The sequence below is a fragment of the Mesocricetus auratus genome, unplaced genomic scaffold, assembly GCF_017639785.1.
Source record: "Mesocricetus auratus isolate SY011 unplaced genomic scaffold, BCM_Maur_2.0 Super-Scaffold_100038, whole genome shotgun sequence".
Classification (NCBI taxonomy): domain Eukaryota; kingdom Metazoa; phylum Chordata; class Mammalia; order Rodentia; family Cricetidae; genus Mesocricetus; species Mesocricetus auratus.
The window spans coordinates 2,738,775-2,761,511 of record NW_024429216.1 but is presented as its reverse complement, the minus strand read 5'-3'; the positions used below and the strand labels follow the sequence as shown (position 1 = coordinate 2,761,511).

The 22,737-nt window shown below is 51.4% G+C and overlaps 1 protein-coding gene across 4 annotated transcripts in view; it reads left to right on the top strand.

The window, feature by feature from the left end:
* The first annotated feature begins 290 nt into the window (after positions 1 to 290).
* The window catches only part of Bicra (BRD4 interacting chromatin remodeling complex associated protein), a 72,192-nt gene continuing 49,745 nt past the window's right edge, over positions 291 to 22,737 (top strand). For 2 of the 4 annotated variants that reach the window (XM_040734341.1, XM_005086449.4), the window contains exon 1: positions 291 to 466. The gene's annotated coding sequence lies outside the window, so the exon portion shown is untranslated. The remainder of the gene's footprint in view (positions 467 to 22,737) is intronic. The other 2 variants (XM_021223268.2, XM_021223267.2) reach the window with 1 other exon arrangement.

The following is a 22,737-nucleotide window of genomic DNA, read 5'->3' as shown; positions in this document are numbered from 1 at the left end:
GCGGTGCTGCCTCTCTGTGCTCCCACCCACAGAGTGTGCACCTTTCTATTGGCTACCAGACCTGCCGCTCTAACTCTCCTCGCCGCTATTGGCTATCTGCGACACGAGAGGCGGGGCCTCTTGGTGCTCCTCCTCCTAGCAGGGAGGAGGGGAGGAAGAGGAGGAGGAGGAAGAGGAGGGGGGGCGGGACACAAAAAAACCAGCAAGATTTTTTTTTTTGCATTTAATTAAAAATTTTTTTGCATACCCGAGGGGCGCTCCCCGGAGCGGGGCGCGGGGCCGGGCCGCGCGGGGCCGCTTCGTTGCAAGGGCGGCGGCGGGCCCGGGCGCAGCGGAGCCGGGCCCCGCCATGCGATCAGGCACTGCGCTGACCGGCCCGGCCGGCCGGCCCCTTCTGGGTCCTCCCTGTGCAGCCCGTGCGGGGCCGTCCCGGAGACCCCGCGCCGACGGCTGCTCAAACATCAGGGTGAGTTTCTCACAATGTAGCAATTTCTCTTTAAATCTCTTAACTCTCTCTACCTGCGAGTCGGGGCTGTGACAGGGCGCAAAAGCGAGGGGGGGAGTGGGGCTCGGCGGCGAGGGTGTGTGTGTTGGGGGGGGAGAGCCGGAGCTGGGGCCGAACCCACTCCCCCCCGACACTCCACACTCAGCCCCCCAACCGGGGCGCAGCGCCCGCTGCCGCTGCTGAGACTGGATTTTTTTTTTTTGGTGATCGGCGCCCACCACTATCCGCGCACCCCCATCCCAGGTCTCTCCCGCCACCGCCGCCGCCCCGATCTTGCGGGGAATCTCCCTGTCCATTGCGCCCCGATCTCAAACCTTGAGCCCCGCTTTCCTCTCCGGGATACAATGCAACGGAGGAGAGGGGCGAGCGCGAACGTCTCTCGGGGGGGAGGGGCGGGGACCCCCACCCGCCTTGGGGACCCCCTTCCCTCCGCGTGCTCCCCGCCTTTTCTGGGGAGAGGCGAGGGCCATAGAGAGACATCTGGATCCATCTCCTCCCCCTCCTGTCGCGCGTCCCATGCGCCCCCTCCCCAAGTCCCTCTTGGGGGTGCCTGGGAGAACCAGGGGTCCTCTGCAGGCTTGTAAGGAGCGACGAACTGGGATGCAGGCCACTGGGTCTCCCCCTCTCCATCGCCCCTAAACAATGAGAGTTGACTTGGTTCCCCTACCCCAGTCAGGGAGCGTAGGGGACCCCCGCCCCCTCAGCTGTCTGGTCCCGCAGGAGGCCTGTTTCTGGGGATCAAAGGAAGAGAAAGGGGGAGCCTCCATGCCTGTCACCTGGGTTTTGGGGCTGCCCCTGAGCTCCAACTCTGTGAGCCTGGGAATGGGAGGTACCAGGCCCAAACGGGCACCGCGCTCCGGGTGGTGACCTTTAGACAAAGGCAGTCCTTTCCCCGGGGTGATCCTGGCCAGGTCCCTGAGGAGGGCGACCAGGCCGTGGGCTCGGAGGGAGAGGAATGGGATGGATGGATAGATGGATGGATGGATGGGTGGGTGGGTAGGTGGAAGAGGAGGGAGGAGGAGGAGGAGGAGGAGGCTTGGGACCATCTGGTTTTCCCATCGCCTTAGCTGCCCCTCGGCTCCTTCCCCGGCTCCTGTCACCGGCAGCCGCGGGGAGACAAGGGACCAAGGAGCTGCCCAGCCAGGCCTTGGGCCTCCGCCAGCCGGAGGACCCGGTGACGAGCCGCGGGAGGGCGCGGGCTCCGGCGCCCGCGGTGATTGGAAGGCATAGTGGCTCCTTCCTCTCCGCGCCCCTTTGTTTTGCTTTGTGGTTCGGAGCAGCTGAACGTCCCTGGAGGTGGGGTCAGAGGCTGCCGGGTCAGCTCTCTAGAGGAAGTCTTGGTGACAGAGTCCTCTGAGGTCCCTGCCTGTGCGCTTGCATTTGGTACCCCACCCCAAGTCTTAAACCTTCATCCCCTTTTGTTGCTCCCCTCCCCACGTAGTCTAAGAAAAATCTGGGGATGTGTGGAGAACACCAACGGCTCCGTCCGGACTGGAAGTCAAGAGATCTTTGGCACACAGCCTCTCCCCACATCTGCGCACTAGGTCAACTCTGACCCCAACCCCCAAGATGAGGAAGCAAGGGAAACCACGCTTTGAGACTACCCCTTTCCTCTGCCCCGTGGGACTTATCAGTTGTTTACCTCAGTACCCTGCCTTCCTCTGTAGCTCCCCCACCTCTCAGAAGCCGGAAATAACCACTCTCTACCCCGGATTGGCTACTGCTAAATGCAGTCTACTCTGGCTACAGTCTGAGGGATGAGGGAGTACAGTTGAGTGTTCCCATTTTCAGGCCGACTCACTGAGGCCTAGAGTGGTTAAGAGACTAGGTTGAGGTCACACGGTTCAGGTCACTCTGAGCCCCGGTTCGCAGCACCCTAGAGTTACCCAACCCAGTTCAGAACCGGTTGGCACTCTCTTAGCACTTTCTCCTTTTGATTTTAGTGGACCTGGGTTTTTGGAAGGATCTGCCAGATGTTTTACCTGGAAAGCTGGTATGGCAGAGGAGGCGAGGGCTCAGCTTGCCGGACCATTTCACCTCTGTGTGTGTGTGTCAGTACAGGGGGAGCCCTGGTCTAGCTGGATGAAGGCTTGGCATCACTTGGGACCCAGCCCCACTGTCACCGACCACTGATTGGGACTTGACTGCTGTCGCTTGATTGTAGAGAGGAGGGACTCGGACCTGATTGTTTGACTGGGAGTGCTGTGCTGCTTGATGTCTGCTTCACTGGGCTGGGGATCCTAATGGTGTCTTGATGCGGCCAAGAAAGAGCTTGTGTCTCAGGCCAGCCCTAACCTTAGGAAGGCAGGTCTATAACCTGCTCCCCTCAGGCATCCCCTCCCCATGCACTGAAAAAAAACGAAAGCTCTTTGAGCTGGCCTGGAGGGAGAGAAAGGGGTAGCCGAAAGGGTGATTTCCATTTAATCTTAGTTTGGGATAATAGGGCGGCCTGGGGGTATGATGGAGGCGTGAGAATAAGCCCAGCCGCTCTTGTTCCAATGCTGGGGTTTGCTCACTGGAGGAGAGTGCTGCTGAGTCCTAGCTTCCCCACTGGAAGGTAAACTGAGGCCAGGGTTTGTGCTCCGTGAGTAAGTTGTGTTGCCAGGCCTCATATGTGGGCCAGTGTTGAGAGGATTCTTCATGCAGCATAGGAGTTGGTTCTAGGTATGTTGACAGACCCATGCTCCCCCTGCGGAACTCTTCCCTTGTTAAGGATAACAGTGTTAGGATGTGGGGTAGGGCCCACTAGGAGGAGAGGTGTTTTTGGAAACACTGACTTCTGAGAATCAATGTGTCCTGAAAAGTGGTGCCCACTTGGGGAAGATGGGAGAAACTTCAGTTAGACCCAAAGAGGGACAGTTCTCTGTCTTGCCTACTGTGGGCTTCCTTGCCTTCCTTCCCAGAAGCCCCCTAACACCTTTGCTAACCTTTCTCAGGATGTGTGTGTGTGGGGTGTGGTCTGCCTTGTCTACAGAAGGACCAGGGGTCAGTATCAAAGCCTTTGGGTCACCGGGAAAGATAAGAGGAAGGAGGTTTGTGTGGGGTTTTCTAGCCCTAAGGCTAGACACCAGCTAGCCTTCCAGGAGGATCGTGTGCCCCCCCAACTCCCTCGGGCTTCCTTGACTCCTAGTCTCAAGAATGCGGAGCGCTGCTGCTGGGGTTGTTAATTGGAAACAGGAAAACATGGCATTCCTTCGAAGGAGCCTGGGCTGGAAGCAGCCAGGCCCGCCATTTCCCCCCTCCCACCCTGCAGGGCAGGAGCTGGGGCGAGCGGGAGGCCCAGGTCATCTCATCCTGGGTCCTGGTCTCCTCCCCTGATGCTTGGATGCAGCCCCAGATATCCACCTTGTACCTGGTTCCCTCTTCCCGGCAGGGTCACCCCCCCTTCACCCTCTCTTTGCTTTCTTTCTTTCTTTCTTTCTTTCTTTCTTTCTTTCTTTCTTTCTTTCTTTCTGTCTGTCTGTCTGTCTGTCTGTCTGTCTGTCTGTCTGTCCCTGGCTAGGAAGGATATACCATACCATAGCTTCAAGCAAGGTCGGGAGTGCTAAGTTGAGTGGTCCCCAAGGATTCCCCCATCCAAACCCAGTTCCTTCTTTGCCTGTGGCAGTCCCTGTTTGACTGGTCCCCATTGACTAAAGCCTTTGTGTCTCCAGGACAGGCAAGGCCCCCCATGAGATGGCTGGAGGAGCTTTCTGAAGGCATTTCTAGTTTGGGGACAAGGAATGTTGTGTGTGAGTTGTGTGTATTTGTGGGATCCGGCTGGTGGCTGGGGAGGCAGAGAGTGCCTTTGTTTCTTCTATTGTTTTTAGTTAAAGTTGCTGGGGTGGGGAGGTTGCTGTTAGGGGCTCTGCCCTACCTTCAGTGCTGATGCTGGATCCCAGGTCAGCAGGAGATTTGCTGGGCTCCCTGCTGCAGGGTTTGATTAGTTCAGTCTGGGTGGCCTGAGACACTCCAAGGAGGAAGTTTAAGCTGGTTTATTACTCTCTCCTCCCTGCTTCTTTTTTTTTTTTTTTTTTTTTTTTTTACGAGACAGTGTTTCTCTGTATTGTTTTGGAGGCTGTCCGTCCAGCCTGGCCTCGAACTCACAGAGATCTGCCTGTCTCTGCCGAGTGCTGGGATTAAAGGCGTGGGCCACCACCGCCCGGCTCCTCCCTGCTTCTGAATTTTGTGTGTTTGTTTTGGTTTTGTTTTTACTTTTGTTTATTTCTATATGAGTATGGGCGTGCACTTGTTGGACAACTTGCAGGACTCTGATCGCGCCTTCTACCGTGTGGTCGCCAGAGACTGAACTCTGTCTACATTGGGCTTGGTGGCAGTCACCTTTACCCTCTGAGGTATCTCATTAGCACTCCTCCCCCTTTTAAGACATGCGTTCCACTTAGCCCAGGCTAGCCCTGAGAATGACCCTGAACTCCTCACCCTCCTACCTCGACCCCCCAGTGGCTGAGACCCTATCACACCAGATTGGTTTTCTTCTCCTGCCTTCCATCTTTCCCCTAGCTTCCTCCCCAGGAGCAGCAATAACTCAGCTCTAAGGTTGTGTGTGCCTTTGAGTCCTGAGAAACTAATTGCGCACAGCTTGTCCCACGTTCTCCCAGTGTTCTGCCCTTTGCCGTTTCCGCCTTGTTTTCCTAGAACACCTTCAGTGTGGCTGTTCCATCTGCTTTTGGGCTCTGTGGTATTCTACCGGCTAGACAAACTTGGTTCCCTGTGATGGTGTGGCTATAGTGCCGTGTATTGCCAGCCTGCAGGATCAAGGTCTGGTAGCTCCCAGACGCATCTGGGCTGCTGTACTTAAAGAAATCATTCTCCATTCTGGATGTTCTTTTTTTTTTTTTTTTTTTTTGAGACAGGATTTCTAGGATTCCTGGAACTCACTCTGTAGACCAGGCTGGCCCGGAACTCACAGAGATCCTCCTGCCTCTGCCTCCCGAGTGCTGGGATTAAAGGCGTGCGCCACCGCCGCCCTAGGTGTTCTTATCTAACCTGTCTGCTGAGCTGCTTTAAAGGGCATCACGTTATTTGCCTCCCATGACATCCTTGCTTCATTCCCCTCTTCGTGGCCTGCATCACATGGGTAATTGTGCAGGGCAGGACCTTGGCTCTGGAACCCAGCTATTGGTCTGAATTTCAGTTGGCAACTTCTTGGCCAAATGGGGCTCATTGGCTCTGGACCTGTCTTTTCCTCTCTGTGAAACCCAGGACCAGCCTTAACCAGTAACTCTGAGGGAATGCAGCTCTGGTGAAGTTCATGAGTCACTGTGTCTAGGGCCTGTCGATCTCAGCCAATTCTTTTTCTAAGCAGCCTTTTCAACCCTGCTGGGCTGAGGTTTCCTAATGGACAGGCACAAAACAGGATGCTAGAATTGTCAGCGCTGGATCTGGTACCCAGGGTCTCCTTGCGTGCTAGTAAGCCACACCTCAAGCCCCTCACTGGGGGATTCTAGGCAGGTGCTCTACCACTGAGCCATGTCCCCAGCTCCTCACTGGGGGATTCTAGGCAGGGGCTCTACCACTGAACATATCTTTTATTTTAGATTTTGTTGTCCACACCGTCCTTGAACATTTTAAAAAAACATCGGCTTGCATGTATGTGTCTGTCCATGGTTGTATGTGTACGGAGTTCAGAGTGCAGCTTCACCTTCTGTTTTGTTGCAAACCAAGTCTCTCTTACTGTTTGCCCCTGGTCTGGGTACCCCAGACTAGTAAGCCCGGAAGCGTAGGGAAAGGTTCCTGCGTCTGTGGTCCATCTCACAGCGGGAATGCTGGCATTGCAGATACTTGCCACTTTGGAGTGAGCTCAAGTTGTCGGGCTTACATGGTCAGTTCCCTGGTAGTTTGATTGACAGGTCTGTACCACTGCATCAGGGTCTTTACTTATTTCTCACTCACGATGTGCCATTGAGCTGTGCTCCAGGGCTGGCGTTTTGCTTTATTTCGCTTTACTTTGTATGTGCGTGTCTGAGTGTGTATGTGGTGTGTGTATCTGTGCACCTGCGTGTGCGGGTGCAGCGGCCAGAAGGAGATAGCACGTGTCTTCCTCTGCCACCTCCCTTCACCTTAATTCTTCTGAGCCAAGGAGTCTCAGCTTGGAGCTACTTGGCAGCCAGCAATCCCTGTGTTTTTGTCTCTATTCCTCGCCTTCAGTGCTGGGGCTGTAATCTTGTGTTGTTCACACCCGGGTTTTTTATCCAGTTCTGGGGATTTGAACTTGGGTCCTCATGCTTGCACAGAGAGCACCTTTACTCGCTGAGTCATCTCCCCAGTTGGTTGCAGGTTGGTCTGGAACTCACAGAGATAGCCCGCCTCTGCCTCCCGAGTGCTGGGATTAAAGGCGTGTGTCACCACCGCCAGGCTATTTATTTATTGTGAGTGTGTGTGTGTGTTGGTTGGGGGGGTGCAGAGTGTGTGGAGGTCGGAGGACAACTTGAGGGAGTCAGTTCTCTCTTTCTACCATGTAGGACCTGGTGATCAAATTCAGACCATCGTGGGTTTGGCAGCGTGTGTTTTTGCTGATGCCATTTTGGTTTGGTTTTTGGTCTTTTTGAGACAGGGTTTCTCTGTGTAACCCTGGCTGTCCTGGAACTCACTCTGTAGACCAGGCTAGCCTTGACCTCTCAGAGATCTGCCTGCCTCTTTGTCGGGAGTGGCTGGAATTAAAGGCGTGTGCCACCACCGCCTGGCAGGCTTTTTTTTTTTTTTGAAGATTTTTAATTTTTAATTTTTCTGCACAGGATCTTACTACGTAGCCCTGGTCGGCTTGGAACTCACTATCTAGACCAGACTGGTCTCAAACTCACAGAAGTCTGACTCCTCCTGAGTGCTATGATTAAAGGCATGCACTGACTGGGAAGAAAAAACGTTTGCTGGGGCCAACAGTGGGTTTATTAGTGGTGTTTGCTTCTTTGAAATGTTGACTACATTTACTTACACAGAGTTCAGAGGAAATATTGCAAGGAACCAGTTCCTCCCTTCCGCCTTGGCGGCATGTGCTCTTACCCCACTGAGCCGTCTCGCCAGGCCACCTTAGCACTTTAAGTGGAGGGCACCGTGCGTGATGGTCGTACGCCGTGCAGCCTCAGTTGCCTTTGGGTATCAGAACACCCCCTTCCTTAGGTGGCTGTGAAGTTTAAGTTGCTGAATTGGCAGAAGGCCTCCAGCATAAGCCTGGCTGGCCTCTGAAGGAGACTCCCGGGTTCACTTTGTTATAATTATTTTCACATTTTGATTTTTTTTTAATTTTTTAAATTACATATGTGTGGGAGGTAATGGGAGCCGTGCATGCGAACGCAGTGCCCAGGAAGGTAAGAGGTAGCGGATCCCCTGGAGCTGGAGTTACGGCCAGGTCTGAGCCAGCTGACTTGGGTGCTGAGAACAGGACGTGGTGAACTTGAGTCTTCTGGATGTATAGTACACTTTTTGTTTCTTTTGGTTTCTGGTTTGGTTTTTTTGTTTGTTTGTTTGTTTTGTTTTTCCAGACAGGGTTTCTCTGTGTAGTTTTGGAAGCTGTCTTGGCACTTGCTCTGTAGACTAGGCTGGCCTTGAACTCACAGAGATCCGCCTGCCTCTGCCTCCCGAGTGCTGGGATTAAAGGCGTGCGACGCCAATGCCCGGCTCTTTTGGTTTTCAAGACAGGGTTTCTCTGTGTAGCCCTGGGTGTCCTGGAACTCACTGTATAGTCAGGCTGGCTTCGAACTCAGAACTCAGAAATCTGCCTGCCCCTGCCCCCCAATTGCTGAGATTAAAAAACAAAAACGTGTGCCGCCACCACCTGGCTCATGCAGTACACTTTTAACCCCAGAGTCATCTCTCCAGTCCAAATTTTCACTTTCTGTTAGGGAAATTTGACAGCACCCACCCAGAGTTCAGAGCAGCCTATGGTGCCGAGGTTCCTGGGAAAGTCCTCTTCTGATCCGCGTTTGGTCTGTTACCCCATCCTCCACACTGTGTAAGTCATTTTGCCAGCTGGGGTGTTTCTATTGACATACCCATGGTATCAAATCCTAACATGTGTTATTTGTTGTACTGTTTCTGGGGTCCAGACCCTTGTTTCACCTCCTCCAGGGGATGTCCTCTGTTTTGAGGGGGTGGCATTGAGCCCATTTCTCAGGTGGGAGAAACAGTTCCACAAGGCTTATGGGTTTTGCCTTGCTTATTCTAGTCTCTGAGTTCTCCCTTTGGGGATGCAGGTGATTTCTCTGTCTTGGTCATATCAGGTCTCACGCCATGGGGCTGGCTCTCTCTGTCTGATTGCCTAGGTTTGGGGGCTCGTGTCTTGGCTGCATAGAGTATGGAGTAAAGGTTCTGATGTTGTGGGAAGAAATTGTTCCCATTAGCTGGGCCTGGTGGCCTGGACCAGAAATCAGCTATTTGGGAGTTTGAGGCAAGAGAATCCTGAGTTTAAGTTCTGTCAGGGATACAGAAGAAGTTCAAGGTCAGCCTGAGAAATTTCCTGAGACTGTGGGAAATACAAGAGTCACCAGGGACTTACACCTTTAATCCCAGCACTTTGGAGACAGAGGCAGGAGGATCTCTGAGTTCGAAGCCAGCCTGGTCTACAAAGCGAGTAGGACAACAGCCAGAGCTGTTACACAGGGAAACCTTGGCTCATAAAACCGATAAATAAAACGACATTAAAATTAAAATATAGAGAGGGCCCTGGATGTAGACTATAAATAGAGTACTTAGAATCCCCCATGGAGAGGCTGGGGCTGTGACCCAGCAGCATGTGTGAAGCCTTGGCGTCATAGCATATTGTGTGTACCGTATACACCCAAAAACAAATACATTAAAAAAAAAAAAGAAAGAAGGAAGGAAAAATAATTGAGCCTCGAGGTGGTGGTGGAACACGCTTTTAGTCCCAGGCAGAGGCAAGCGGATCTCCGAGTTGAAAGCCATCATGGTCTACAGAGCTAGTTCCAGGACAGCTAGGACTGTTACACAGAGAAAGCCCGTGTCAAAAATCCAAAAAAACAAAACAAAACAAAAAAAACCCAGGAGTTGTCTCTTGCAGAGGGAAGGAAGAAGCGAGGCTGCAGCAGCCTCTGTGTAATGATATGTCCCTGGTGTGACCGGGTCATCTGCCTGGTATTGAGACCTGGCTCTGCCTCTTCTGGCTCTGTGGTTAGGGGGCAGGGCCGGGTGGGGAAGCAGAAGTGTGAGATAGTGAGACTTGCTTCTCTTGAGAACCCCATTGTCAGCCGCTGTCTGTGTGGCAAGGGTCCTGCGTGTGCCAGGCTCCGCATCAGCGCTGGGAGTGAAGTATGTTGGTTACACACACACACACACACGCACGCACGCACGCACGCACGGGCCTGACTCAGTTGCCTCTGCCCCTTCCCTCTCTGCTTGGAGGAAACTCTCGGGATTCTTGGGTGACCCTTCCCTAGCCTCCTCTGTCCTGAGCAGGCTCTGGGGCCCAGTGAGCTGAGAGATTATCTAAGGCTGTGGGACCGTTGTTAATGACCCTAGGGACTTTGACCGAGCCCCACGGGGAGCCTTGCTACCCCAGCACTCCAGGGTACCTGAAGATGAGATTCTCCTAGTACCCTGAACCACGTGTGGGCACCTCCGCAGCTTGTCTGTTCAGATGCCTTCCACAACTTGGGTGTCACCAATACGCTGGACCTGGGGGTACATGTGCTGTCTTGAGTGCCTGGTGTAGGGGAGAGAGGGGGGCCGGTAGTGCCTGAGGTGCCTCATAATGGCCCCTCTACTTCACGTTGAACAAGAGAGGCGAATACAGCGTAGTAGGATGCGTTGGAGCCGAGGATGATGGGATGGTACATATCTGTGATCCATCACTTGGGAGGCTGAAGTAGGAGGAGCACAAGCTAGCCTGGGCTACCGAGCAAGACTTCCTCAGAACAAACAGATGCTCTAAACAAAATCCCAGTGTAAAGACACAGGAGTGAATTTCTGCACTTGGTAGGTAGAGGCAGGAAGATCAAGAAGAGTTCAAGGCCGGGTCTGGAGAGGTGGCTCAGAGGTTAAGAGCACTCTGACTGCTCTTCCAGAGGTCCTGAGTTCAAGTCCCACCACCCACATGGTGGCTCTCACAACCATCTATAGTGTGATCTGGTGTACTCTTCTGCCTCCAGGCATAAAGGCAGGCAAAACACTGCACATAAATAAATCTAAAACACTAAGTTCAAGGCCATCCTCAGCCACATAGCAAGTTTAAAGCCATCTTGGGGTAAAGAAGACACTGCCTCAAAAAAATAAAAAATAAAACAAAGAAATACGAACAAGCACAACCGGGTAGAAAGCACCTCCAGGGTTTCCTGTGACAGTGGTTCTGCACAGGCGTGTGAATCTGTGTTGGAATCCCATCAAAGGCTGGCTGGGCATGGCCCTCATGTGCCAGTTACCTTAGCACAGAGCAGAGAGGTAGGAGGCTTCCCGGCTGCCAGCCTAGCTCCAGGTTCAGTGAGGGGACCCTGCCTCAAAAGGATAAGGCGGAGATCCCAAGCAAGGCGCTTCCCCTGCTCACACATGCGCACAGACACGCACATCCATGCACACGCCGGGATAGGATGTGGCTCAGTTGGCTGAGCGCTTGCCTAGTGTGCACAGAACTCGAGGTCTAGCCCCTAACATCTCCAACTGAGAATGGCGATGCGCGCTTGTCATCCCAGCACTTGGGAGATGGAGGCAGGAGGATCAAGTTCAAGATTACTCTAAACCAGGTAGAAAGTTTGGGTTCAGTCTGGACCATGCGAGCCCCTCCCCATCTTCAGAGAAATAACATTCACGTGATCTCTGGTAGACTGTTGACATTGCTCTACTTTACAGTTTTATTGGTGTGTGTGTGTGTGTGTGTGTGTGTACGTACATATGCCATGGCAGACATGTAATGGTCAAAAGACAACTGTGTGGTCTCTTCTTTCCTTCATTTTATGGTGTTTTGGAGCTTGAATTCAGATCTCCGGACTTGGGTTGCAGTCACCTTGACCCACCAAACCGTCTCTCCAGCCCTAAGTGTCCTATTTTTATTTCTGTCGATATTAATCTCTTGCTGTGCCTAACTTATAAATTAAACTTTATTGTAGACATACATATGTAGTATAGTTTTAGACATACTTTGAAAATGGTATATGTTACTTATTTTTATACGAACAAATAATTCATGCATAAAATTATATTTTGTATATTAAGCATACACACATACATATGTATAAAAGGCCATATCAGTAGTGTCTGAACATCCTCCACAGGTATCTTGGACTTTCTTCCCCTCAGGAAATGAAGGAGTGCTATGAATCTTCTTTCTCGTCATCGTTTCTCGCCGGGGTGTAATTTACATACAATAAAATATACAGAGTCCACCCTTGTCTTTTGACAAGTCTTGGCCGGCGCATGCCCCAGGGTAAGTCACAGCTCATCAAGACACAGCACATTCCTGGCCCCACCCAGCTGGCACCCTCCCAGCATCTGTCCCTGATGTCTGTCATCCCGGCTCCTGGCCCACGGTGGGGGCGGGCGGAGGAGCCACCAGCGGTTCACACTTGTGGAATGCCACCTGTCGAGTGCTATTCTTTAGTGTGTGTGAAGAGGAGACAGGGTCTCGTGTATGTAGCGCAGGATAGCGTCTAGTTTGCTGTGGAGCTAAGGACGCCACTGAGGTCCTGCTCCTCCTGCTTCCTCCTAAGTGCTGGGATCACAAGCAGGCGTCACCACGCCTGACTGTCCTTCAGGTCGAATGACTTCTGTTTGTGCGTGTGACATGAGTTAGTGTGTGTACGGGCTCGAGCTTGCCGAGACATGTATGTTTTATGGGATTCAGGACGACCTGGGGTGCCCATCCTTGCCTTCCACGTGGTTTGAGGCAGGGTTTCTTGTTTTGTCAAGCTCTTAGCCTCCCATCTCACCGCAGGATCAGACGTGGGCTGCTGTGCCCAGCCTTTACCCGGCAGCTGGGGCTTTGATCTTAGATCCTCACACTTGCTCAGCAAGCACTACTTCACTTGCTAGGCCGTTTACTCAGTCGCCAGGGTGAGCATCTTTCACTCAGTATCATTCTTTGTAGACCCACTGTGCACAGGTCAGGGGTGTGTGGTTTGCAGCAGTCCACTTGCACGTGTGTATGCCTCTCTGTGGAGGTCAGAGGTCAACAGCAGATGGCTTCTCAATAACTCCACCTTTTTTCACCTTTACATTTTCTGCTTATGTTTATTTTGTGTGTGTATGTGTATGAGTACGGGCATGCACATTCCTTGGTGTGTAGAAGATTCCAGGCAGGGGCTCTACCACTGAGCCATACTCCTGCCCCTCACTGGGAATTCTAGGCAGGGGCTCTACCACTGAGCCACACCCCCAGCCCCTCACTGGGAATTCTAGGCAGGGGCTCTACCACTGAGCCACACCCCCAGTCCCTCACTGGGGGGTTCTTGGCAATTGTCTATCACTGAGCTAAGTGTCTAGCCTTCTCTCTCTCTCTCTCTCTCTCTCTCTCTCTCTCTCTCTCTCTCTCTCTCTCTCTCTCTCTCTCTCTTAACTTGGGACAGGTTCTCACCAAGTTGCTCTGGCTGGCAATTAACTTTCAAGTCCTACTTTGGCCTCTTGAGCGCTGGCATCTTAGGCTTCTGCCAGGATTGGCTCAGGGCCCCTTACTTTGTTTTGTTAATGTTCCTGGTTTCTTCCTTGGATGAACAGAGTTCTCTGGTGTCCATGTGGACCTTTCCCTTCCTGAGCATGACCCTTTTCATGGCTCAGTACTTCAACTTAGATTAAAAAAAAAAAACATTTCAAGTTGTATGTTAGTGTGTTTGTGCATGCACGTGACCACGTGTGTAGCGGTCAAATGTCTAACTTCTTTTTGCCGTGGGGGCCACAGGAATAGAACTCAGGTGGTCAGGCTAGGTGGCAAGCACTTTTACCTGATAAACTCTCTTGCCAGCCCTTACTTTGATTTTTTTAAAGAAGCCCGGAGCTAGCTGTACCTAGTAAAATCCACTTTAAAATATATGGGGACAGAGGTTCCTCTGTTGCTGGAGTTTCTTTGTCCTGCCAGGTCCCACTGCCGCTTCAGCCCCCCAAAAAACACACAAAGACTTATATTAATTATAAAATTGTTGGCTGAAGACTAGTGCGTGCTCTGTCTTAATTATTAACCCATTTCTATTAAATCTATGTATTTCCACATGGCCTTATCTTACCAGAGAATGCCTGGCATGTCCTATCCTCCTGGTCTCTACATGGTGCCTCTTTGTGGCGCCTCTCTGTCTACCTTTCCCAGGGTTCTCCTGGTCTCCTAGCCCTGCCTATCTTCCTGCCTCTATTGGCCAAATAGTGTTTTATTCGTAACCAATAAGAGAAACATATATAAAGAAGGGTATCCCCCAGCAGTCCCTCCATTATTAAAAAAAAAAAAACTTGCTGTTTAATTGTGAGTTCAAAAACCTAGCATCCCTGTCAGACAGCTCAGAAGTGCTTGCAACTCCTATTTACACACACACACACACAGAAAAACAGATTTTACCATGTGGGTCTGCTGGGAGTGGCACAGTTCCTAAATTGCTTGGTTTGCAGGCATGAGGACCTGAGTTCAGTTCCCAAAACCCTGGTGAGCATAGTCAAGTGTCATAGTGCACGCTTACAGTCCCAGCACTGGGGAGGCAGAGACAGATATGCATTCCTGGGGTGCTCTGGCCAGCCAGGCTAGCCTAGTCAGTGGACCCTCAGTCTTAGTGAGACCCTGTCTCAAGGTTGTCTTATGACCTTACGCATGTGACGTGTCATGTACACGCATAAAATAAAATATTAAAAAGTATTGTTTTTAGCTGGGCGTTGGTGGCGAACGCCTGTAATCCCAGCACTCGAGAGGCAGAGGCAGGCGGATCTCTGTGAGTTCGAGGCCAGCCTGGTCTACAGAGCCAGTTCCAGGACAGCCTCCAAATCAATACAGAGAAATTCTGTCTTGAAAAGAAAAAAATGTTTTTTTTAGAGGTGGAAAGTGCCTGGGGAAATGACACCCTTAGGTTGTCCTTTGACCTCTGCCTGTACACACAAGTACCTACACACATGCACATCCATCCATGCATGCAGATATGCACACAGAGTGGACATAAGTGGTTCATGCCTGTAATCCCAGCCCTGGAGAGGCCAAGGCAGGAAGATGGGGGAGTTCCAGGCCAGTCTGGGCTACATAGTGGATTCCATCTCAAAAGAAAAACCAAATTTACATGTGATACATGTACTAGTCCAGATCCATATTCTCTCTTCCTGTCTCCATATATGTATGTATATATATATTATATAATTATATGATTGGTTATAATGCATCTAGAAGCATAAGGAAGGTATGCAAACCACATTATGCGGCTGCCTTCTCTGGCTCCCCTATTACTCAGAGCTGCTCTATAGCCTGTGCTCCCTCACCACCCCAGTGTGTGGTCCATCCTTTGCTGTCCCTGCAGGTGGCTTTGCGTGGAGGTTTTGCTGGGTCTAAAGGCTGTGTCCCTCCCGTGTCTTCCTCCCCCGGTGTTGCCTTTCAGATATCACATGTGTGCTGTTTGTCATTTGTTGCTTTTCACTGTCCCATATCCTGTGAGCCACCGATGTGGCTTGGCTGGGTGGTAGAGCATTTTGTTCTCCCTTTAAAAAATATATATATTTTATTACATTTATTTATTGGCTTGTGTATATGAGGAGGGAGTGCATGCCACAGCACGTTAGTGGAGGTCAGAGGACAATTTGCGGTTGTTTCTTTTTTTGCTGTGTGGTCCTGGGGTTCGAACTCCGGTCCTCGTGCTTAGCTGCAAGCCCCTTTCACTCGCCTAGCCATCTTGCCTTCCACTAGAGCACAGTTTTAGATGCAAGAGATCCTGAGTTCATCCCCAGCACTGGGGTGGTGATTTGGTGGTATGGTTGTGGGTGAAAAAAAATCTACAGGCTAGACTTCCCAAGTTACTTCTGGCTATCCGTCTGTTTCAATGGCAGAGAGCTGATCTCTCCAAGGTCCCTTGTCAAACTACTGCCTGAATTGAGACTTGCTGCTACTTTTTTTTTTTTTTTTTTTTTTTTAAAGACAGGGTTTCTCTGTGCAACAGCCCTAGCTGTCCTGGAACTTGCTCTGTAGACCAGGCTGGCTTTGAACTCACCTGCCTCTGCCTCCCGGGTGCCGGGATTAAAGGCGTACACCACCACCAGGCTGATTTGCTGCTACTTAATTCTGATCCATTCTGAGGTGTCTGTCTTTCTGGCCTATGGTGTGTGCTGCCTCCCAGACACAGGAGGGAGATCTGGGATCTACGTTCCCAGACGCAGTTGGGCAGAAGTTTCCATCTGGGGTATGTATCCTGGTAGGCTTCTTGAAGTCGAGTGTTCTCTGCAGGCATTGGACACAGTGACTAACAGTAAGAAGTTGCTCTGAGCCGGGCGGTGGTGGCGCACACCTTTAATCCCAGCACTCGGGAGGCAGAGGCAGGCGGATCTCTGTGAGTTCGAGGCCGGGCTGGACCGGTAGCCTCCAAAACAATACAGAGAAACCCTATCTCGTAAAAACCAAAAAAAAAAAAAAAAAAAAAAAAAGAAGAAGTTGCTCTGAGCCCGAGGTGTTTTGCTCAACACCTGCAGCATTCCAAGGATGGACGAGCCTAAGATGATAAAACTGGACGTGAGTGTTGTGGCTTTGTGGATGGGAAGGGTGTCAGGGAGAATGTCTAGCGTGGGCCAGGGCCGAGGGTCTGAGTAGGTGGTAGGTGGAGATGTGGTATGATGGGCAACCCTCCCGCAAGAAAGCTCAGACACCCCTAGGTTGGCAGAAGGAAGCAGGGGTAAGGTTGCAAGCTCCCAAAGAAGGAGCTCCCAGGACTGAGAACCATCACCCTGCGCTGTGCGCTCGTAGGGAGGAGAGTTTCTGCCCAGCTGTGAAGGTCAGTGTCTCTCCTGAAGAAAGCCAGGAGTTTCCAGAAACTCTGGGTTAGAGCAGGTGTCCTGGAAGCTGGAGGATGGAAGGTTGGACCCGTGGGGAGGGTCAGTGAGGCTGGAGGAGGGAGTTCAAGGCCGTCTTCAGTAATAATAACAAGCTCCAGCTGGGCTCTGTGAATCCCTGTCTCGCAAAAAGGCAGGGAGTGGGCAATGGCATGGTTCTGTAAAAGATGCTCACGCCTTCAATCCCAGCACTCAGGAGGCAGAGGCCGATAGATGTCTGAGTTTGAGGCCAGCCTGGTCTACAGAGCGAGTTCCAGGAGAGCCTCCAGAACAATACAGAGAAACCCTGTCTCGGGGGAAAAAAAAAAAAAAGATGCTTGCTGCCAACCCTGACTACCTAAGTTCGCCTCATGGGATCTACATGGGGAAGGGGAGAACCTACTCCACGCTCCACTGGCTGTCCTCTGACCTCCACAGACACAGCACCTTGTACATGCCCTCACATACACAAACAGATGTAAAGGGAAAAGAAGAAATGGATGATGGATGCCCTTGTGGAGAGAGGGTGAGTGAAGGCAGCTACGAAACTGAAGGAAAAAAAGCAAAACAAGACATTTTTGCCACCCCTTGTGACTTCAGGTTCTCTGAGGTGGAAAGCAGTGTCCTTCCTTCTAAAGTCCCTGTGACCTGACCTGGCTCCTTGCCCTGACTTTATCCCTCCCCCCCCCATCTGTTTTCCCCACACCCAGACTTCCCGATCTTCCTCTCACCTGTCTGTCTCGGGCCGTGCCGTTCCTCCATACTCCGCCGCTGGCTCCCAGGCAGGCGTCCTTGTCCCTGTTGGCACAGGAGTCTTCTCCAGGTCCTCCGGGACTTAACCAGTAACCAATCCGAAGTCCATATTTACTAGGTAGAGGAGGCTACACCCAACTTTCATGCCAGTAGTGGGGTGTGGGAGGACACCCTGATCGATTTCTGAGAATCTGAACGGGTTTCTAGAGTGTATGAGAGGAAAGGGCGTTGGAATGTTCTGGAAGAGGTCTGGAGTGTGTGGCTGAGCTTAGGAGAGCAGGTTTCTCACAGGTTGGGAGGGCTGAAGTTTATTTGGCTGCTGAGGCCTCTGGGGACTAAGAATGAGGGTACCGAGGCTACCCCTAGTGGTGAAAACCACTTAGGAAGTCTTCCTGCCTGGCCGGGGCCAGGGACCTTGGTTTCTTTGTGCCTTCTATAAACACAAGCCGATTCTTCAGATTCCCTTTAGGGGTCCCCTAGAGGCCACAGACCTTTCCCTAGAAAAACACACCAATAGCTGGATACCCTACAGTTTTTTTTTTTTTTTTTCTTCTGAGACAGGCTCTCACTGTGTAGCCCTGGCTGCTCTGGCTCTCACTAGGCTGACCTCAGCCTCACAGTGTTGCCCCTGCCTTCTGAGCGCTAAGATTAAAGGCGTGTACTACCATCCACGGTCCAGTTTGGAGAAAGGATTAGGGGCTCCTCCCAATGGATTTGAGGGCTTATTTTTGAGACAGCCGCTTATGCAGCCTAACTCTTGAGCTCACACTACAGCTAAAAGATGACTTTGAACCTCCCACTCCCAGATATACCAACCACCATGCCCAGTTTATGCCGTGCTGGGATTTGAACCCAGGTCTTTTCCCATGCTAGATAAGCATCCTACCAACTGAGCGCCGGCCCTGTCTCAGGGCTTCATCTAGACTCTAGTTTCTAGATTATGATAATCTGAGTTGGCTCACCATGGTCTGTCTGTGCTCTGGGATAGATCTTTTTTATTGTGCTATTACCCACTACTGAGTTCAGGGGTTTGGCTCGGGAGTCTCATTGCACGGAAGAAGAAGCTGAGACATGGAGATACTCACTGCCTTGCTGGATGACATCATTATCTCACACGCGCGCACGCGCGCGCACACACACACACACACACACACACACACACACACACACACACACACTTCGCCAGGTTCTTATTCACAAGCCTTGAGGCCTCTTGGTTCTAGGATCCAAGGCCAGAAAGCGCAAAGCCACTTTGGAAAATAGCTTACCCCCCTCCCTCATCCCCTACTTGCCCCTGAGCCATGACTGATACACCTCAGGGCTTCCTTTCCCTTAATGCCTTTGTTAACGTAACCCTGGTCAGCAGCTTCCTGGAGTCTCTAGATACACGTGAGAACACCTCCTTCTACTGAGGCTGGAGACAAACCGATACAGAGCAAGACCCCCCCCCCCAGCCTCAGTCTCTCCACCAGCCTGAGAGACCTACTGCCTTCTTCTTGGTGGTCAGAAAGATGACATCTTAGGTCACCAAAAGTCTATGCTTCTCTCAGTAACCGGTGTCATAGATGTTTCAAAATTCAGCCCCTGGCCTCCCATGTGTAGTGGCTGTTGACATTCAGGAGAGTCAAGGTGATTCAGGGGCATCTGCCCAGTGAGTTGGGGTAGGGATGAAGAATTCAGAGTTTTTGAATGACTGCTGACTCACACCGCCCTGGGGGGTGGGGGTGGCTGTGGAATTCAGTCCCAAAGATATAAGGTCCCTGCCAGTTACTCTTTCTCCCAGCTGTTCTTGCTGTTACTGTCTTTTTTTTTTTTTCTTCTTTTTTCTTTTGAGACAGGGTTTCTCTGTAGCTTTGAAGCCTGTCCTGGAACTCTCTCTGTAGACCAGGCTGGACTTGAACTCACAGAGATCCGCCTGCCTCTGCCTCCCGAGTGCTGGGATTAAAGGCGTGGACCACCAACGCCCGGCTCTTGCTGTTACCGTCATTGAGGTTTTGTGAGTTCAGATTGTACCTCCCGTGCAATAGATGAGGTTGGAAGGTAGTGCGAAATTCCTTGAACATACAGAGATAGCTCAGCAGTTATGAGTACTGACTTCTCTTCCAGAGGGGACGGGGGTTCAATTCCCAGCACCCACATGGCAGCTTACAACGGTCTGTGACCTGACACCCTCACACAGACATAAATGCAGGCAAAACACCAATGCACATGAAATAAAATAAATCTTTTTTTTTTTTTTTTTTTTTTTTGGTTTTTCGAGACAGGGTTTCTCTATGGCTTTGGAGGCTGTCCTGGAACTAGCTCTTATAGACCAGGCTGGCCTCGAGCCTCTGTCTCCCAAGTGCTGGGATTAAAGGCGTGTGCCACCAACGCCCGGCTATAAATCTTTTTTTTTAAAGGAAGATAATCCTGGTATCATAGCTCTGATCCCCTGTGGGCAGGTCTCAGACAGACAAACTTCTTTCTCTCCCCATCTGATAAAGAAACAGTGCACCGGGAAAAAGGGTCTAGGATACTTTATTAAACATAGAAATCACTTACAGGGGAAGCTGGAAAGCTCTCTGCTCTCCGAAGCACAGTCAGTATCCAAGAAAGAGCACCTACCTGTTTCTTCTTTTATCTCCTGAATCTTCCCAAGTACCCGTGACCACGCCCAAAGGGGGCGTGGTCATCTGCTGGTACCTGGTCTCTCCCTACACCCATCCCTTGTCTTCCTCCCTTCCTTCTTTATGGGAAGCTTTATTATTAAAGGTTTATTAGCTTACAGTTCAAGGGTGAAGCCCACCAGGGGGGAGGAAGCGTGGTGGTGGGAGTGGCCAGTCACGTTGCGTACACTGTCGGGACGCCTCGTTTCTCCCTCTTACTCAGTTCGGGACTCCCAGCCGGTTGAACGGCGACAGCGCCCCCCCACATGAAGGGTGGCTCTCCCACCTCAGTTAACCCAGTCTGGGACCTCTCACGGTCTTACCCTGAGGCTTGTCATTCTAGCTAGATCCTGTCAAGCTGACAGTCACTGTCAGTCAGCACAAGTTCGCTCTCTGTCAACGCGAAACCCAAAAATACCAATGAAAAAACAGATTTTCTTTTATTCATTTATATTTTTTTGTTGTTTTGGGCTTTTTTTTGTTTTGTTTTTTGAGGGGGTTGCTCATACTATAGCAGTGTGGAGGAACTTAAAGGAGTCAATTTTCTCTCCTTCCACCGTGTGTGTGTGTGTGTGTGTGTGTGTGTGTGTGTGTGTGTGTGTGTGTTCTAGGGCTCCAACTCAGATTGTAACGCTTGGCTGCAAGCACCTTTGCTTAGTCATCTCACAGTTCCCAAGTATAGCAAAAGATTTGTTTTTAAGTGTGTGTGTGTGGTGTTTTGTTTTTAGACGGGTTTCTCTGTGTATCCCTGGCTGGCCTGGAACTCCTGTAGATCATGCTGGCCTTGAACTAAGAGATCATCACCCACACACACCTCTGCCTACTGAAGGCTGGGATCAAAGGTGTGCCCCACCACCACCTGGCTTATTTTTATTTTTTTTGAGACAAGGTGTTGTTTGTAGCCCAGGCTTGCCCTGAAATCCTGGCTCAAGTAATTCTCATGTCTACCTCCCCAGCACCTGGGGCTACAGACATGAATACCACACCAGGCTATGTTTACTGTGATTTTTTTTATGTGGTTATATATAAATCTCTGTCTTGCTATTTCTTTTACATATCTCCTGTGTTCATTGCCTCCTCCCCAATTCCCACACTTTTCTGTCTCCTGTAGGTTGAGTATTTTGTTTTGTTTCTGTTAAGGGTTAGACTTAGGGCTTCTAGCACGTTAGGTAGCTGAATGATATCCCCAGCCCCTCACTGGGGGATTCTAGGCAGGGGCTCTACCACTGAGCCACACTCCAGCCCCTCACTGCAGGATTCTAGGCAGGGGCTCTACCACTGAGCCACACTCCAGCCCCTCACTGCAGGATTCTAGGCAGGTGTTCTCTCACTGAGCCACGCCCCTATTCCCTCACTAGGGTTTGCTAGGCAGGGGCTCTACCCCTGAGCCACACCCCCAGCCCCTCACTGGGGGATTCTAGGCAGGGGCTCTGCTACTGAGCCACACTCCAGCCCCTCACTGGGGGATTCTAGGCAGGTGTTCTCTCACTGAGCCACGCCCCTATTCCCTCACTTGGGGATGCTAGGCAAGGGGCTCTATTGCTGACTCACATCTCCATTCCCTGGATTAAGGCAAGAACTTAATGACAGGCTCTGCCTCTAGCCCTTTAGGTGTCTTGGGTTGCATGCTATTCTGTGTTGAGCTGTTGAGCTGATGGAGCAGGCATCTTTGTTGCTCTGAAATTTCCATTCTGTGTTTTTGGCTAGGACTTGGCTTTGATTCTGTGTGAGCTTGGAGCCTGGGGGTGGGTGATAGTTAGAGCCTGGGAGTGACCTGACCTGACATTTCCTTTCCATCTCTGCACCTTAGACCTCAGACCTCTTATGCAAGAATGTTTTCTGGGAGGCTGAGGCGGAGGCCTGCCGAGGTGCGTTCCAAGAGGGCTTCGCCATTCTTGTCCCTCGAACACATAGCCAGAGCCATCGAGTGACCGCTTAGTGCCAGGCCTGTGCTAGACTTTGGGGACACTGGCCAACAGCAGCCTGGGACTGGCTGGCTGGTTCTTGAGCCTCAGCTGTGATGTTGGAAAAGAGGAAGGGCTGGGTGGGTGTAGCAAAAGGAGAAGCGAGAGAGGATTCTGGAAGTGTAGCCAGATGCTGTAGGCTGTGCCAACATTCCCAGCAGTGAGGAGACAGGGACAGGAGGATCACCAGGAGTTCCAAGGCAGCCTTGGCTTCAAAGGGAGAGAGAAAAAGAAACAGACCCGTTTCAGAGTCTGTCCAGCTCAGAACCCACTAGCTTGCACACTGGGCAATGAACAAAGACCTCTGCTAACAGCGGGGACCACAGCCCACACCCCAACTCAAGCAGCCCAAGGATGCTGGTGGCGAGCCACTGAAGTGACTCACTGGGCCCCGGGGACCTACCCTGGAGGCAGGATATGTGTCTCCTCTTTTCCTGAGCTCTGTGTGAATGTCTGTGCATCTGGCTGAAAATACTGGAGTCAGATTGCTGGGTGACCCCAGAGCCCACCATGGGGATGCTGTAGGAGAATCTGGAAAACTACCTTGTGAGAGAGACATGTCACCAGGAAGGCTTTGATTGGTTCTCGTTGTTGTATTTGAAATTATTTCCACGTTTTATTTGGTGCAAGCGTGTACGCATGCCTGTGTACGTGTGTGCATGTTCTAAGCCATGGGAAAGTCAGAGGACGACTTGCGGGAGTCAAAGCTCTCTTTCCACCAGGTGGGTCACAGGGATCCGTCTCCAGGTTTCAGGCTTGACTGTTAAGTGTCTCTACTCTCTGAGCCCTCACACTAGCCCGTTGGTTTTTGAGACAGGGACTCATGCAGTCCAGGCTGGCTTCTGACTTGCTATGGAGCTGAGGATGGCCTTGAATTTCTGATACTCCTGACTGTTTGTACCTGCTTTTCCAAGTGGTGGCCTTACAGCCATCTGCCACCACACCCAGTTTGTATGAT